We start from the raw sequence: 16,750 nt of genomic DNA on the forward strand, positions 1-16,750 counted from the left end.
AAAGTGGAATGGCACAACTCACCTCCTTCCATGAATGAACCCTAGTTCCAAGAAACCACTGTTTGCATCCAGATCAGAATTGGAACCCTATCCCATTTAGGATGTAATAGCAAACTTATGTTTCGCTGAACCAGGAAGTAAGGGATGGAGAACATGCAAAGAGATGGAGGGAGTGCTCAGATCTGGGACACTTTGTTTTTGCCATTACCTGTAAATCATGTTTGTAGCCTGTTACTAGGGCTGTGTCTGAAATACAGTGAATTAGAGAAGCTGTGTGAGTAACTGAGGGTGCAATTCTATGCCTGTTTACTCAAAAACAACTCTCAGTATTCCCCAGCCAACATGGGAGTTGTAAGACTTGCATCCGAAATTAGTTGTTTTTCTGTTCAGCACATCTACACTGCTCAAGTTTCAGTTTAAAACAAAAATGAGCAAAACTGGTCCAGTAGATTTTGAGTAATAAGCCTTACACTACCCTATTCTTCTATAAGATTCCCAATCCTGGATCCAATAGCCACAATCTGAAAATCTGTGGGTGTTCAAAGGCTTGGGCACGTCCATGCATTGGTAACCGCCCATGTCCCTGAATGTTTTTTTTAAAAAAAATCTGTTTCTTAGCCTATTCTGAAATTAGATCTTCAAAAACCCACAAATATTATTTTAATGTGAAAAAATAACTTTAATAATTATTTCAATCCACCAAGTTCACACTTACATAAATCAAGTATTTTGAGATATGTGTAAGCATCTTAAGAGAACAGTTTTAAACCATCATTAAATGGTTTAAAAGGAAGCACTAAAAATGAAAAAATCTTGAAGAAAACATGTTCAGCGAACATCATTCTTGCATGAAAATTGTAGTTTCAGAGCTTTAGCACTCAGTTGTTGTTACAAAATTCTTTTCATAAAGCCCTCCAGCAGATAAGTGTTATGAAAAAGTAGTTCAACCGGTTTTTGACACATCTTTTCAAGACTGATAAGCAGGAGTTCATTTAAGTAATTCTGAAAGACATCGGTGCAAAATAATAATTTCCTTCGATTTTCCATTGAGTGAACTTCAAACACAAGAAAATGACACATTTTTAGTTATTCTTGTAAACTGTAATACGCCCATTTTTAATGTGATTAGAAACTCTTCACAATGGTTCACATGCTGTTATCTGGACCAGTGTCACATCCTTCTAGTGTCTGCCTTTAAACCTGTTTTGCAAGTGCCTGGAGTGATTGAATCTACAACTGCAAACACTTTTGATACTGAGTTAGCCTGTTTCAGAATCAAAGAGGCAAGTTGGCATATCGTGGATTGTCAAAAGTGGTAATTTCAACCATTTCTTTGGCTTTCTGAATTTAGCTAATAATTTTAATGCGAAAAATGCTTTAATCTTGGCATAATTGAACAGTAATAGATTGGGTAGGCCAATGCTTCTTTTGGAGGTGAGCCTATGCAACCTTAGCTGTTAAGGTTTCAACTTGTTTGTACAATTTGGATTGCAATCCTAGACAATTTATCTGACAATAAGCACCAAGGAATGCAGTGGGATTTACTTCCAAGTAACCATGCACAACATTAGACTGTTTCTTGTAAGAATAAGAAAAGTACTTTGGAATTATATAACGTTAGAGTTTGATAAACAGTCAAATCTTTCCTCATGGGCTTTAATCAGGCAAAGTCTCTCTCCCCCCGCCCCCTTGGGCATTACCAATGTGGGCCATGATGTTACTTATGCTATAGAAAGCAGATCTGCTCAAATATCTTGTAAAATACAATTTTGGGATATAAAACACTGTACAACCTTGTAAGTAGTAGCAGCCAGGAAACATGATGAGTGCTTTGCCAGGAAAACAACACCCCAAACAAGAATCAATCTGTTTTAAGTTGAGATCAGATAGGGCTCAGAAGAATTCGTTTGAGCTTCCAAATGCAAAATGGATTAGCATGATCCACAATTTTAAGAAGAGCTTGGAAAATTGGGATATCATGTTTTGTGATGTTGCAGAGGCATTGGTGTATATTTATTCCATCTTCAGAACTTTCCTACTAGTGTAATTTGGAATGGGCACTAACAGACTAGTGGAATAAAAATTATGTATTGGAGAGACTAGAAGCTGAATAAATTTGCCCTCAAATTTTTCCAACTCATAGCCCAGGTGTGGAAAGCATAACAAATAACAGTGAAAGTAGTATAAAGCCCATGTCACCACGGGTGCTAGTAGTCTCAGGGTGAAACGTAATGTTCCAGTACTCCACTATGTCAGTTCTCCATAAGCTATATGCAGGTTACTTTCCTTCAACGCAACTCAGAACTTTTAGACCACGCTTCTTCACACCCATCACCACTGCCGAACAACATTTGCTTCTTCCCCTCAGGCCTCAGGCCCACCTCCTTCCTTCTTCCGCCACATTTTAAAACCTGGCTTTTCCTAGGGTGGCTCCTCCTCTTTTATCCTCCTCCTCCTCCACCTCAGAGCATTTGCTGCCACCTCCACCACTATCCCTGCTGCTAATATGGCTGCTTTGCGAGCAGGCTCAACTTGCAAAGCCCAAGGGCCTCCCTCCATCCTTGTCTTTGTGTTTTTTTCCCTGTACAGCATGGAGCTATGTGGGAGCTACTGTTCCCTGACCACCTCAGGCTCCTGGCCAGAGTGAGTACTGACAAAATGGAAAAATGCTAATCAGCACACAACTACTAAAATATTAAATGATATCAAAGCAACTGCAGGGGGAGGTTAAACAAACGTTTTATATAAATTTATCATAAGTGAACAAACATTTTATATAACAATAATCAAGTGTAACTGAACAAATTGTTAACAGTAACAAAGTCAAATAGTTTACAATAACAGAGTGATAACTGAATGGTGAAGCTACAGGCCTCAGGTTTTATTTCTACCTGTTTCACAACTGCTTCGTTTTATTTTTTGGAGGACTTAAAAGCCTTTTTGAAATATGAGGAATAAAACTCAACAAATCCTTCTCTTTCCCCAACCATAAGCAACATTAAGCTGTTGTGGTATTCTGATCCCAACAAAAATGTTTGTTCGCTTATGATAAATTTATATAAAATGTTTGTTTACCACCCCAGTTGCTTTCATATCATTTAATATTTTAGCAGTTGTGTGCTGACTAGCATTTTTCCATTATGTCAAATCCAACTGCTGCCTTCTGCATTGTTGCAGTGTGAGTACTGAAACATAGGCCAGATCTACACCAAGCAGGATATAACACTTTGAAAGTGATTTGAAAATGGTATATGGAATGTGTTATGGGCCCCAATCACTGTAAATACCATTATAAAGCAGTAGTTTAGATTCTACCATACTGTTTGTCTATTAAAGCTCAAGCTTTGAACTTTTTTAAACTTTCAAAACGTTCAGCACATCTACACTGCTCAAGTTTCAGTTTAAAACAAAAATGAGCAAAACTGGTCCAGTAGATTTTGAGTAATAAGCCTTACACTACCCTATTCTTCTATAAGATTCCCAATCCTGGATCCAATAGCCACAATCTGAAAATCTGTGGGTGTTCAAAGGCTTGGGCATGTCCATGCATTGGTAACCGCCCACCATGATTGCTGCAATGCATTATATATAGGGCTACTTTTGAAGATGTTCAACCCAGCTCTCAAGCACATTGCCTCACAAATTGCTCCTTTAAAAAAGTTTATAGCATTTTATTGGCGTCATAAGTGGAATCCGCAACAAAATATTGTAGCGTATCCTCACCCCCCTAGCAGGAGTGCTCCTGTTCAGGCTTCTCAGGACAGTGTGAGGAGCTGAAGCAGGCATTCTACTACTCCATCCCCACTCCTAAGTTCCCAGTTTTCTTTTCAAACTGACCCTCAGCCATCTGTGGATACAGAGTTTGCGGGGTGGGTTGGGGGGTTGTCCCCTCAAGCTTAAAAAACAAATTGTACTTCCGCAAATCTCAGGGTTATCCTATGCATGCTATGTCCCTCTGGTTTTTCAGTTTCCCTGTTTTGGCTGTCACTCACCGCCTGGGTTCACTAGTAAATGGAATGATTAACAGCAACTGCAAAATCGTCTGCCCCATTATTATTCTACTTGGGGAAGGGCCTTAATATGGATATGTTATGTATTGTATTGGCAGACAGAATCGAAAGTCAGCACAGTTGTGTAGCTCCATGGTTCCAGTGATCTCTGACCTCCCCTTTCCTTAGCATAGTCTAGAATGGAAAAGAAGTGTTACTTCTCCCTTCATCATCTCACATTGGAGACAGCCATAAATGCAAATATAATGCTGTGGCCAGATTAAAATTTAAAGTGTAAGAGAGACCTCAGAGCTCCATGAGGTTTCTAGAGAGCCAGTGCGAATTCAGTGGCTTGCAAGATGGATTGGGGAGTATGGCCATAGCTAGATATTTCTCCCATTCTCCCAACCTAGATGCTCTCTAGTCCAGAATTCTGTTTCATACAGTTGCCAGCCAGTTGCCTCTTGGAAGGCCACAAGTAAGAAATGAGGGTAGTAGACCTCTCGCTGTTGTTCCTGGGATAAGTGGACTTTAAAGGTACGCTGCCTCTGAACCTGGAGGTAGCGTGACATGTAGCAATTGACAGCCTTATCTTCCATGTCTAATCCCCTTTTAAAGCTAGTGGCAGCCACCACGTTTTGTGGTAGCAAATTCCATAAATTACATGGGGCTTACTTCCATGTAAGTGTGCATAGAATTTCACAGCTGAGTGGGGATTTGTATCCAAGTCTTCCCAATCCAACTATAGTGCTCAAGGTCTAGCCATCAGATAGAGGTTATTTCTTGCAAACCTAAAAAAAGACCTTGCAGCATTAAACGGGAGGGAGACTTTTCAGACTTTGCATTTTCATTTGTTTTGTTTTTTCTTCCCAAAGAATACAAGAAGATTTGTCTAACCTGCTTTTCAAGAAATGCTCACGGCCCAGTACTGTAATGTGTTCAGTCGGCCAACTCTGAGGGTGTGTCTACAGGGCACAGAAAAACTGCACTTCATTTCTGAAAACTACTTTCAAATTAGTCCATCAGGTACAAGAAAACCGAGGGTGAGAATTTAATACAGCAAGCGGGAAAGTTCATGTGCTGAGGCTTAAGGCCTCTCAGGCAAAACACTGCTTGTATTAGAGCTCAATATCGCTTCGGGCCTGTACCACTCTCAGCTTTCTCCTCCATTTAGAAAAGCTCACCTAGGAATATTTGCTGCATCATTGCATCCAAGCTAAACTTGGTTGCCAAGGCAACAAAGTTTTTTTCCCTTCTCCTCTAAGGGTCACAGGGAAACGCATCCTTCAGAATCCCCTGGTAACCAATGGCCAGCATGGTGAGGAAACATCAATGGTGTAGTGCCTGCTTTCCATCGCTAAGGCAGTGCTGCCTGTGACGGAAGACCGAATGGGGAGGTGGATAGAGTCTAGTTACATTCCTGACCCACTTTCACATCCCCTCCCTTTTCCTCCTCCTCCACCTCCCCCCTCAGGAGCAGCCAGCAGGAGCAGCAAGAGAGGCTCTGTTTAGATTGATCCAGGGTGAACACCTTCAGCTACCAGGCAGTGAGCTGTCTGCTTGCCAGCAATGGAGCAGCTGTTGCTGCAGTTTCTTCACCAGCTATCATTCAATGCAAAACATGATTTATCTGAAGGACAAATTACACAAGAAATTCTGACGTTTAAAAGAAGGCAGGTACATTGCTATCAACCAAAGGGGTTTTGTTGTTCTCTCTAAAGGAAGCTGTGTATTTATGTTTAGGTATCTACTAGTGCAAGCTGCTTGCATCCAGAAAATATAGATTCATTGCTGGCTACCACTGCAAATGCCCACTTCTACTCATAGGATTGTGAGTGGTGGAGAGTCCCAAGTGTGTCTGGTTTGTTTATTTATGTATATACCTTCCTGGCTGCTACTGCAAATTCCTCCACACCCATCTGAGGCTGTTAATATCTGCCAGTGCCCTTATCTGCAGTCTGGCTTCTTCCAGAGAAGGGGTGAGAAACTTGTGGCCTTCCAGATGTTTTGGTCTACATCCCCACCAGCCTTCACCATTGGCTCTGCCAGCTAGAGCTGATGGGAGTTGTAGGCCAAAAGTTTTAAACATTCCATCTCTTTTGTAGTGTGATGCAGATATTAATCCACCCCACACACAGGATGCATGGAGGGAAAGAGTGGGGCCATAGCTGTTGGCCAACCCCCTGTGCATTTCTTTCACACTCATGCTGAATGAATGGACATGGGGGCAGGGGTGTCAAAGTGGGTGAAACCCCCTCCATGTACATTTGGTATATGTAAAAATATGGGTGGTGGGAGATGTTTACATACCCTTAGGCTGCAAATCTATACCTACGTATCTGGAGCAAGCCGTAGTGAACTCACTGCAATGTATTTCTGTGTATACACATATAAGATTGCACTGTTAATGTCTTGGCTCGCTCTGTATCAAAGTGTTGGCCAGTTATGAGGCAAAAAAGGGAAAGGTGGCAGTACCAAACACACACACATGGCTAAACCTCAAAATGGCACTGGAAAAAAATAAATTGTATAAAATAGTACAATGTCCAATAATAAAAAGGTCCTGGCAGAGATGTTACTTTAACAGGAAACTGCATTCCTCTGCCCCTGAAGAAGGCATTTACCAAAACAAGTTGAGCGGTTTTTCATTTTCTAAATGAGGAGAGCTTCGGTTATTGGGCAGTATAGAAATGAAATCAATAAATAAAACTATTTTGTTTTCCTGTACCATATTGAGGTTTTGCATCGTCCCCCCCTTTCCTTTTGGTTCACCAGTTATGAGGCAGACTTCTTGTCTTGAGTCTTAAGGGAGAGAGGCAATTCATTTTCAGACTTTTCTGTAATCAGGGTGGGTTGGACTACCGTGTACCAGATATCAGATTTCAACGTATAAAGGGTGTACCTTAACAGTTTTGTTTCTCTTGCATGCGAGTGTGAGATGGAAGCCTAAACATCTTGTCATCGAGACAGTAGTACTTTGCCATCTATGCGCATAAATGGATAGTACTTTGCCCCTCCCCCATAATATGTGCATGGCCTACTCCATGCTGGAAACCAGGCCTATGTTGTAAACATCAAGAACCAACCTTTAAGTCTTAGGTGCAAAAATGTCCTATTTTCAGACTTTACAGACTGGTTAGGGTGTGTGTATGAAATGTTAGCTTTCTGGATAGCCTGGACGTATCATAACCATTTGGGGGTAAATGCATGGCCCTCATTTCTTCACAGAGGCTTAAAACGTTTCCCTTTCAAACGTTCCTAGTAATTAGAGTGTCTTGGACTATGTATTTGCTAAATCTGATCTTTCTGGGTGCCCTGCAAGTAATATAGTCTTATGAGAGTAAACAACTGAAAGAATAGTCCTGTCTTCCCCCTCCAAATTGCGCACTTAAGCTCAACCCTGTGAAAAAGATTATTGACTTCCACAAGGCCACCACCCACTGAGCTGCAGGGAATGCCGCACATGGTTTTCTTTGCGAATGAATACTATTCTGAGGTCCGCAATTCCCTGTGTGTCAGAACAGTTTGCCAAGCGGAGACCAAAGGCCATGCAACAACATTGCTTCGTTTCGAAACCAAAAGATGCCTGGAAGTCTCGCCCTGTTGGCTAGAAAACCTAACGCTCATCCGACGAGTGTGGGAGGGCTTTCTCATCGGTGTAGGAAATATATTCTGCACATGCTCAGGGATGCTCTTTTAATTACCGTTTCACGCACGCAGCTTGAAATCAGGTCCTAGCGTCGCAGTTCCAGCCAAAGATCCGGTAAAAGAAGTTTACCAAGAGCTTGCAATCAATCGGGGCTATTTTATTTTCTGTCAGGTTTTCATGGGCCATTAACAGCTGCACGACAGAAATTCAACAGCTGAAGCATTTCCCAATACAGAAATGCACTAAAGTGCACCTTTTGTAGGAAGTGAGCAGTAACATTGAATTTCTGCCTGTCGTGCAGCTATTTTAGCGGCCACTGATCACTGCCAGGAGAAAAACGAAGGGTTTGTGAAGGGTCGGAGCCAACGCTGTTGATTCCGCAATTTGCAGAAATGTTGACTTGGTGTTAACTCCCATCAAAAACAATGCACGTTCCCAGCTTTCCCTATCCTAGTCCAAACCAGGTCTTTTGGACTACAACCCCCAGCATTCCTGTCCATTGGTCTTGCTGGCAGGGGCTGATGGGAGCTGTAGTCCAAAAGACCTGGAGGGCACCAGACTGGAGAGACCTGCCCAAGAAGCTACCGCGATTTTTTCTTCCAAGTACGTTTACAGCCCAAGACAGAACTAGGTAAAAACCTACAACTAAATTCCACGGGCAATCCCGTGGCCCCATTGAATCCAGTGGAGCTTACTTTCCAGTAAGCACGCATATAGAATCAGAAAGCCAACTCGCTGCTGCAACTCTAAACACACTTCCCGGGGATGGGGAACAAACCCTGCTGGAATACAACGCGAATCGAGCAATCTAAGGCGCGTTTGTTGATTTTTATCTGATGAAGTGCACCAAAGCTTAGGCCAGAATAAATATGTTTGCTTTAAGGTGCCACAAGGTTCTTTGTTGCTACTGGGAATAAGGATCCCCCAGTGTACGCAATGTGGGGCTTTCTTCCGAGTCAGCATGGGTCAGTTCGGGCTGCAAAGGCTTCCCGCGGCTCGTGCAAACGCTCGAATCCCGGACTCTCGCTTTCCCTCCCGCTTAGGGCGTGGGCGGCGTGTGCACCAGTCCTCCACCCCCTCTGAGAGCCACGTGTGCCTTCCGCGCCTTGATTGTGTTTTGCTTCCCACCAGCCTCTCCTTCTCTCTCGCCTTAAAGCGCGCCCCGGCTCAAGCTTTGCACACAAGGCGCAATGTAGCCCAGGCTCCACTGCTTGCCTGATTGCAGTCGGATTATGACTACTGCTGCTCGTCAGCGTCCCTCCGGAGCGGTTTCCTTGCTCACAACCCCCCCTCCCCACCTTGCCGGGGAGAGGCTGGCTGATTATGAGGGAGGTGGTGGTGGTAGCAGCAGCGGCGCTTGAACGGTGCGCGCACACGGCGCCAGGCGGGGAGGCGGCACAGGCAGGAGCTGCAGCGGCTTGGAATCTCGTTTCCTCTTTGGCCTAGTTCTCTCCAGCCGCGGCGACAGGAGGAGGAGCGCTGCCCAGCATGAGGAAGCGGCGGGGTAAGGAGCGTCGCTGGGGTGGGTGTGTTCGTGTGCAGGGAAAGGCGAAAGAAAGCTGCCCGCTTTGGCCCGTGTCTTTCTGGCAGGGCTCCTTTGCCTTGAACAGCTGCCTCCAACGCAGCAAGCCAACAGGTGCAGTTTCACGAGTTTGGCGATGTGATGACGGGAAAGCTGCCCCTGTTGAATTTTTTTTCTTTAAAAATTTGCTCGTCATGGGATTGTAAAAGGTAAACGGGCCCTGCCAAACAGAAATTAGCACGTGTCCCAAGGTTTATTCCTACTACTTTGTATGAAATTTGTTAATAATCTTTATCGGAGTCCAGGACTACAAGTCTGTGTGGCGAGCGACCTAGCTATTTTTAAGGATAGGACCAGCCTATTTCGTTACCTTAGGGTCTCTCTGTTAGGGCAACAGAAAACAATAAGGACCTAGGAAGGTGCTTTTTATTGAGTCCATCTATTGTCAACACTGACTGGCCGATGACTCTCCAAGGTTTCAGGCAGGAGGGTTTTTTTTCTAACCCCGGGACCTTCTGCATATAAAGCATGTGCTGTGCTGTCGCCTGCCCCCAAATAGAAAACATTAATTCCACTAGTGTACCCCATCTGTAAAATGGGCTTTTTTTGGTCTAGCTGTAAATGTATTTTCAAAATGCTTAATTCCTTGATAATATGCTATGTATATGCATATTATATGTTCTGTGGCTTGCTGTGTAGTCTGTGGATGAGATCATATGTCCTTTATCAACTCTGTGCTTATTTCTCATAATTTCTTGTTCTGTACTTGGGGTGGATTGTACTAATCTGCATTACAGAAGATTAATAGCAGTGGACTTATAATTTGTGGGGGAACTGCCTTTTTCTGGAGTTAGAATTCCCTTATATAAGGCGACCATATGAAAAGGAGGAGAGGACTCCTGTATCTTTAACAGTTGCATAGAAAAGGGAATTTCAGCAGGTGTCGTTTGTATGCATGCAGCACCTGGTGAAATTCCCTCTTCATCACAAGTTAAACGTGCAGGAGCTATACTAGAGTGACCAGATTTAAAAGAGGGCAGGGCACTTGCAGCTTTAACTGTTGTGATGAAGAGGAAATTTCACCAGGTTCTCCATATATACACAAATGACACCTGCTGAAATTCCCTTGTAGCTTGTATGACAAACTGGCAAGCTGCACCTGCTGAAATGTCCTCTTCTATACAATAATTTCTTTAATCAATTTTATTGTGAATTTTTAAACAAAATAAAAACTATAAAATTTAAAATAATAAAAAATAGATATATACAGCTTCATACTTCAAAAGCCTCAGTTTCAAATACCACAATTTCTAAATGAAAAAAAGAACAAGAAGAAAAGTAGCATGTATTACACACAAACGTCCATAAAGGCTCTATACAATCATTAAAGGCGCAGGAACTCCTTCCTTATTTGTATTTGACTAGCTACATGTTTTTGAGCCAATGAAGACCACTTAAAAACTGTCCATGTGGCTTCTTTGTCCTGATGTCATAACATGGAAAGCTGGTCTTCCTGTCTTGCTGCCACGTGTTGTGGAACAGGAGGGACCTGCAAGGAAATGTTGCAGTATTTTTTCACATCTTTTTCCCCCCTAAGCCTGTTGTGTATAGTGCTAGAACTCAGTCAGACTCAAACCTCAGCATTTTATAGTTGCATAGCAATTCTGGAGATGGGAAAGAGTTCCTACTTCTTTTCCTCTCTTTCTGAAACATCCCTGTATAGTTTATGGGGAATTTCTTAACTTGATGGCATCACCCCCCCCTTTTTCTCCCCAGGGTTGCTGATATTGTTGCAGGTTAATTCAAGGCACTTTCCGCCTCTACGTCCCTCTCTCTTTATCCTTTTTTGCAGGCTAACTGACACCAATGTTCTGTCAGCTCACAGGTTTCTGTTAAGCAGTTTCTACGTTTATATCAATGATGTTTCCTTTTAATTCACAAACATACATGCTTTTACATACCTAGGGCGTCCCCTGAGTATATAGAAGCCACTTTTGGGAGGCCTTGGCCTTATTTTTCTTTCAAACCGATTGGCACTCAACCTTCTGAGTCTGCTAGAGGGAATGATATTGCTGTAACCAGCCATGGTGGCATGGCAAGTTTCCACATGAGATCCAGTGTGATGTAGTGGCTAAAGTGTTGGACTGGGAATCGGGAGATCTGGGTTCTAGGCCCCACTCAGCCATGGAAACCATTGGGTGACTTTGGGCCAGTCACACACTCTCAGCCCAACCTACCTCACAAGGTTGTTGTTGTGAGGATAAAATGGAGAGGAGGATTATGTATGCTGCCTTGGGTTCCTTGAGGAAAAAAGGTGGAATATAAATACAATAATAAATAAAGTGCAATGTGGTGTCCCACCCTATGCAATACAGTGGCCTTCCCGACCCTGGCACCCTCTAGATACATTGGACCACCACTCATATCATCCCCAGTCACCATGGCCAATGAGGATAGGTCCTCAAAGTTTTTCAGCCCATCTCCATGTAACAACTGTAACATGTTTGCTGGGCCTTATTTATCAATACAGATGAGTTCACCGAGGATGGGGGAAGTAGAACGGTTTCTGGAAGCATATGACCTAGAGTTGATATCTGAGCTTGGACTAGAGCTCAACTCATAATTTCTGCACTTTGGTTCTGGATTGTGGTTAAAGTTTGCCATATAAGCTTTAACCATGCCACTGAATTGTTTCCAAACTTTTTCCAAATTCCTGTTCTTTTGCTCTGGGAGTCTGTGATCCGGGAGGCTGAGTATTGTGTTTGTATCTAGGAAGCTTGTTTACAAATTTCTCTCTTTTTTTTTAACTTGAGAAGTGAGGGATTCCACTGCTCAGACCGTTAGGGATGTGTTTCGGATTCAGCAACATTTGGAAAATGTTGCACTTGAAGCAAAATTCCTCTGAAGTTAAATATGAACTCTCCCAAAGCTTTGTTAACACTTCAAAGGGACAGTGTATCCTGTCTTTAAAATCCAGTTTCTGGTGCTCATGGCTAAATCCCAGCTGAGAGCTCACTTAGTTCTCCCCAGGTAGCAAAGAGAAACCTGATGGCAATAGTTCCCAAACTTTTAGGCAAGTAACAGAAGCCCAGACACACCATGTTAATAAATAACGTTATGTTTTAAGCTGATCTTCTGGCTTGTAACAGAAGGTGGTCTTGTCAGTCTCAGCTGATAAGAAACAATCTCTCCTATAGACAAACAGCAGCTGGAATTTGAAGGGATCGAACATTATTAAGCATAATTCTAAACAAGTTTACAAAGAATTGCCCTACTGAAGGATCAGGCTGTCGATATATTTTCTCACATGAAAGTTAAATGTGGGTTGTCTTTACATCATTCTACAGTAAGCGTGTAAAACATTGCATCGTCTGCAAAAGCTACAACAGGCATTTGAACTCTCTTCCTCATTTTAATCCTGAATCAGCAGCATGTGCATATAGCACAAATAGTGTGAGAGAAGCTCAGGGCTGCCATCTCATACTTGCTTAGCTAGGGGTAAGCCCCATTGAACGCAGTGGGACTTACTGGGCTTTTTTCCCCTGTCTTAACAGGCAAAGAATTGCACCCTAAGTGGATGGCGCAGTCTGCTATTTATTGATGATCATTTTGCTCTGTTACCCAAATCTGCTGAGCAATAGATGGAGTCAATGGTCCTGCAAAATTGGAAGATAAGGGGATCTTTAATGTTGACGTTCTGTCAAGCCTTTGGTTAGACACCACACAAAGAAGTACAGCAAGATTGTGTAAGCTGCTGTACCTTCATAAGCAACTAAGTTCTCCTCATCGTCCATTACTGTTGTTAAAATTGCTGTCTTATGCACGCTTGGGAAGTAAGTACATGGCGGGTATAATTTCAGAAGACACATGCATAAATTTAGGTTTGAGCGGCATGATAGCCAAGAATGCCCTCATGGCCCTACCCTCTGTGCTCCAACTCACAGGGCATATAAGGGGGAGTTCTTGGTGCCTGCTCCACCACTTCCTCCTCTTGAGTAGGTTGAGCCACATTTAAAAGAAGCTTTCAAAGATTATAGATGCTGAGTGGAGCACCAGTGTGTGAAAGAGATTTTTTGGGGGGATGCTAACACTGGAACATCCTTCTAGTAACACTTTATTTCATTTTGAATTAATATGCATCTAAAAATCAAGCTTAGCAAAAGAATTGCAAGTCACAAATCAAGAAAGTCTGCAGTTTGATTTTACCCAGTATTTGTGTGGTAATGGGTTACTACATAGCTACATATATGAGAATTCCCTGCCTGCCACCCCCTTTACTTCCATCCTTCCTGTTACATCTTCAGTGGCACTTGGCAGATTGCAGTGGCACATATATTTAGTTCAGGACTTCAATGGTTTGGTCATCTGTTTGCCTTAGAGATCTGCATTGCTTAGGAAAGGGGTCAATACCCTAAGGGTGCAATCTTACCCATGTTTAGACAGAAAAAAGTTCTACAATTCCCAGCATGCCCCAGAAGCACAGCTGGCTGGAGGAATGCTGGGAGTTGTAGGACTTTTTTTCTGTCTAAACAATTGAATGCTACAGTCCTAAGCCTGCTTGCTTAAAGGTGTGTCTTGTCAAAATCAGTGGGACTTTCTTGGTCTAAACATGTTTATGATGTGAGTGTTGTCATAAAATGTATGTCATACTCTTACATCCTAGGGTAGCAACTGCAGAAATCGCATTACTGAAGGACTGGAACACGTTTACCAGCAAAAGACTGTTAAAATCCTCCCGTCTGACGGATGCGTAACTTGAAACTCTGCAGGAAGTTTCACGGTGAGGAAGGAGAATACTGAATGACGCTGTGACCCAACCTTGATGTAGCAGTATGGCGGTCAAGTGACCGTATACAGGTTTTGTCTGATTATTTTGTCAATACTATTAAGTGATATCAGTGAAGGGTGCTGGGTTGTATCCAATGTTAGCCCTACTTAGAATAGACCCATTAAAATGAATAGGGCTTAAATTAGATTTAACATTGGATACAATCCACTATTTATAATGTGCCCAAAGTTTTCTAGGCACTGTATAAAGATTGAAAGAGCAATATAGTCCCTGTCCACAGGCTCGCCATCTAATAGACACAATGTAAAAGGGATAGAGAGGGATAGGTAAATAAAAAACAAATCAGGCATTAATTCTTCACAATTGTATAAATGTTTCATGGACAGGTGGAATGTCCACTGAGAGAGAGAGTTCTGGGAGAAGAAGTTGAGATCCAGTGTAGTCCACTGGTTAGAACGATGGGCTGGGACTTGGGAGACCTGGATTCTAGTCCTTATGTGGTGATGAAGCTCACTGGGCAACTTTTTGAGTCACTGACTCTCAGTAGGATATAAATGCAACAAATTTAGTCCAGACCACAGTACCAGCTGGTCCAATGGAATGGGCTGTGCTCTTTCATCTATCTTTCAGCTACATGTCCTGTTCTGAATTGTATCAGTGGCATAGCTAGCAGTTGTGGGTGGTGGGGAATTGTATAATATTGTGAAATTTAAATGCCCAAAAAGTGGTTCTCCCCCCTCCCCTGAGAAGTCAGGGACTCAAGGCATCACCAGCAAGCAAAATATGAACTATATTTATTCTAGTTTTGGTGATTATCATGCAGAAAACAAAAAGTGTTATGTCCTTATTATCATGTAGCAAAGACGTTGCTTATAACATGGCACTGTTTACAAGAAAGAAAGTATGAAGCTTCTTAATACTGGGCTTTAAGTTGAGAACCAGGAATAGACCTTAAATTGAACCAGTGGGTGAATACAGACTATTATTGATGGTAACTTGCCGTGGCATGCATGTAACGGTGTGGTAAGCTGACTGTTTGTACCATCCTACCAAGTGGTAAGGAGGAGTTTACCACAATGGCCTATGTGTACTGAGATGGCTTATTATCAGGATTTTTCATTGCGCTCATTGATTGAGCTTTTTATTCGCCTGTGCTCTGAATAATACGGTGCCACACTTACTGCTGTCCTTTGCATGTTATGCATCAGGCAAAGTGGCCCACAGAAACTTATATGGCAATTCATTCTTTAGTCTTTGGAGCACTATGGATTGATTTATTTGTTGCAACAGACTGATGCAGCTGCCTGCTGGAAAAAGTATATTTGTATCAAAAAAGAGGATTGTCTGCCTAGCACACTTGCTAGTGGCAAGTAGGGTGTTGTTGTGCTATTTTCACCACTATGTGGAATCGGGTGAAGAATTTGGGAACACTTGGTTCACGACACCAGTGAAGGGTTAAAGATGAGTAGCTATCCCTACAGATAGAGAGCCACCATGTAGGAGATTTTTGAAGTGGGTCTATCACACACACACCTTTAATGTAGGGGCTGAGGCTTTTGTTTAGCCTAGGGATGGGGGAATGTGTGGCCCTCCAGATGAGGCTTATAATAAATAATTTTCTTTTTGGCTTCTGGGAAAAACCCCAAAGCAAAAATTATACAATGTAGGAATGAACGTAGTTGGGAGCAAGAAAACAGGGACTCCTTATGATGCTGCGTAGTTCTTTGTTCTTAAAAAGCTAATATTCATATGTGGGTATCTTACATAGTGGAACCTCAAAACACCTTCCTCTCCAGCAGAAATTTCTTATGCGTGTGCATAGACATGCACACATGATTAAGGCTTCTTGGTATTCCCTGGCATGTCCCACCACAAGCCCAGCCTGATAGAGCTGTGGAATCCTTCCACAGCCTTAGGCAATCAGAGAGGGAATTTTCCTACAGGTCAGGAACTGTGTTCCTGGAGCCTGCATCCACACTCTGTTAACAAGGTCCCAAGAAGAAATTCATCCTCCTCATAGGAACTTCCATATGATGGGTTGTCTGTAGTCTCTTTGTGGCTAGGGAAGGCAAGGTGGGAGGAGTTGTTGGTTTGTTTTTAAATGCTGTAGAGCTTTAGCTATAGGGCAGTAAATAAATCTGGTAAGTGTATAGTAATGTATATGTGCTCTATATATGCATTTTGGATGTAACATTTTTTTTTTCACCTGGAGAGTTGCAGGAGGTGAATACCTGCATCTGGTAATGATCATCAGCCAACTCTCACCTTCCCCAAAAGGAAACCTAGCCCATGGATCCAACCTGTTACCACTTAAGGAAGAGACACCAGTGGGGCTGTCTAGTGCGAATCTGTAAGTCTGAATTAGTATCTTGTTGTTGAGTTGAACAATTAGATCCATCCTTTTGCAAGCAGTAAAATATGTGTAGCACATAATGCCAGGTTCATTACAAACTTCATGTTGGAGCCAAAGTATTCTAGTAGTAGCTCCCCATCCTTAAGGAGAGCCGTTCGGTGGAAAGAACATCTGGCTCCCTCTCTGACTGTTTTTAAAGGGGCCTTTAAAACCTGGTTCTTTAGAGTCCAATTTTAACTGAATATTGATGCTGGTCTCCATTTTATAAGCTGTGGTTTTAAAAGCTGCTGACATTTTTATTTTTGTATTGAAATGAAAGTTTATGCTGTTTTAGTGAATTTGTCTTTTTATTCATATTCTTTCTACATTGTAAACTGCCTTGAAGGCTTTGCCTGAAAATATTTTAAATAAAAAAAATATGAATTCTCAAAGTTTTTTGCACTTCTCT

General features: G+C 42.4%; 1 long non-coding RNA gene across 1 annotated transcript; it reads left to right on the forward strand.

The window, feature by feature from the left end:
• The first annotated feature begins 8,847 nt into the window (after nt 1-8,847).
• LOC134401424 (uncharacterized) lies at nt 8,848-16,547 on the forward strand. Its single transcript, XR_010025654.1, has 3 exons — nt 8,848-9,142; nt 13,824-13,910; nt 16,170-16,547. It is a non-coding gene; the product is annotated as an uncharacterized LOC134401424 (long non-coding RNA).
• Nucleotides 16,548-16,750: the final 203 nt, after the last annotated feature.

The sequence above is a fragment of the Elgaria multicarinata genome, chromosome 7 (genome assembly GCF_023053635.1).
Source record: "Elgaria multicarinata webbii isolate HBS135686 ecotype San Diego chromosome 7, rElgMul1.1.pri, whole genome shotgun sequence".
NCBI lineage: Eukaryota > Metazoa > Chordata > Lepidosauria > Squamata > Anguidae > Elgaria > Elgaria multicarinata.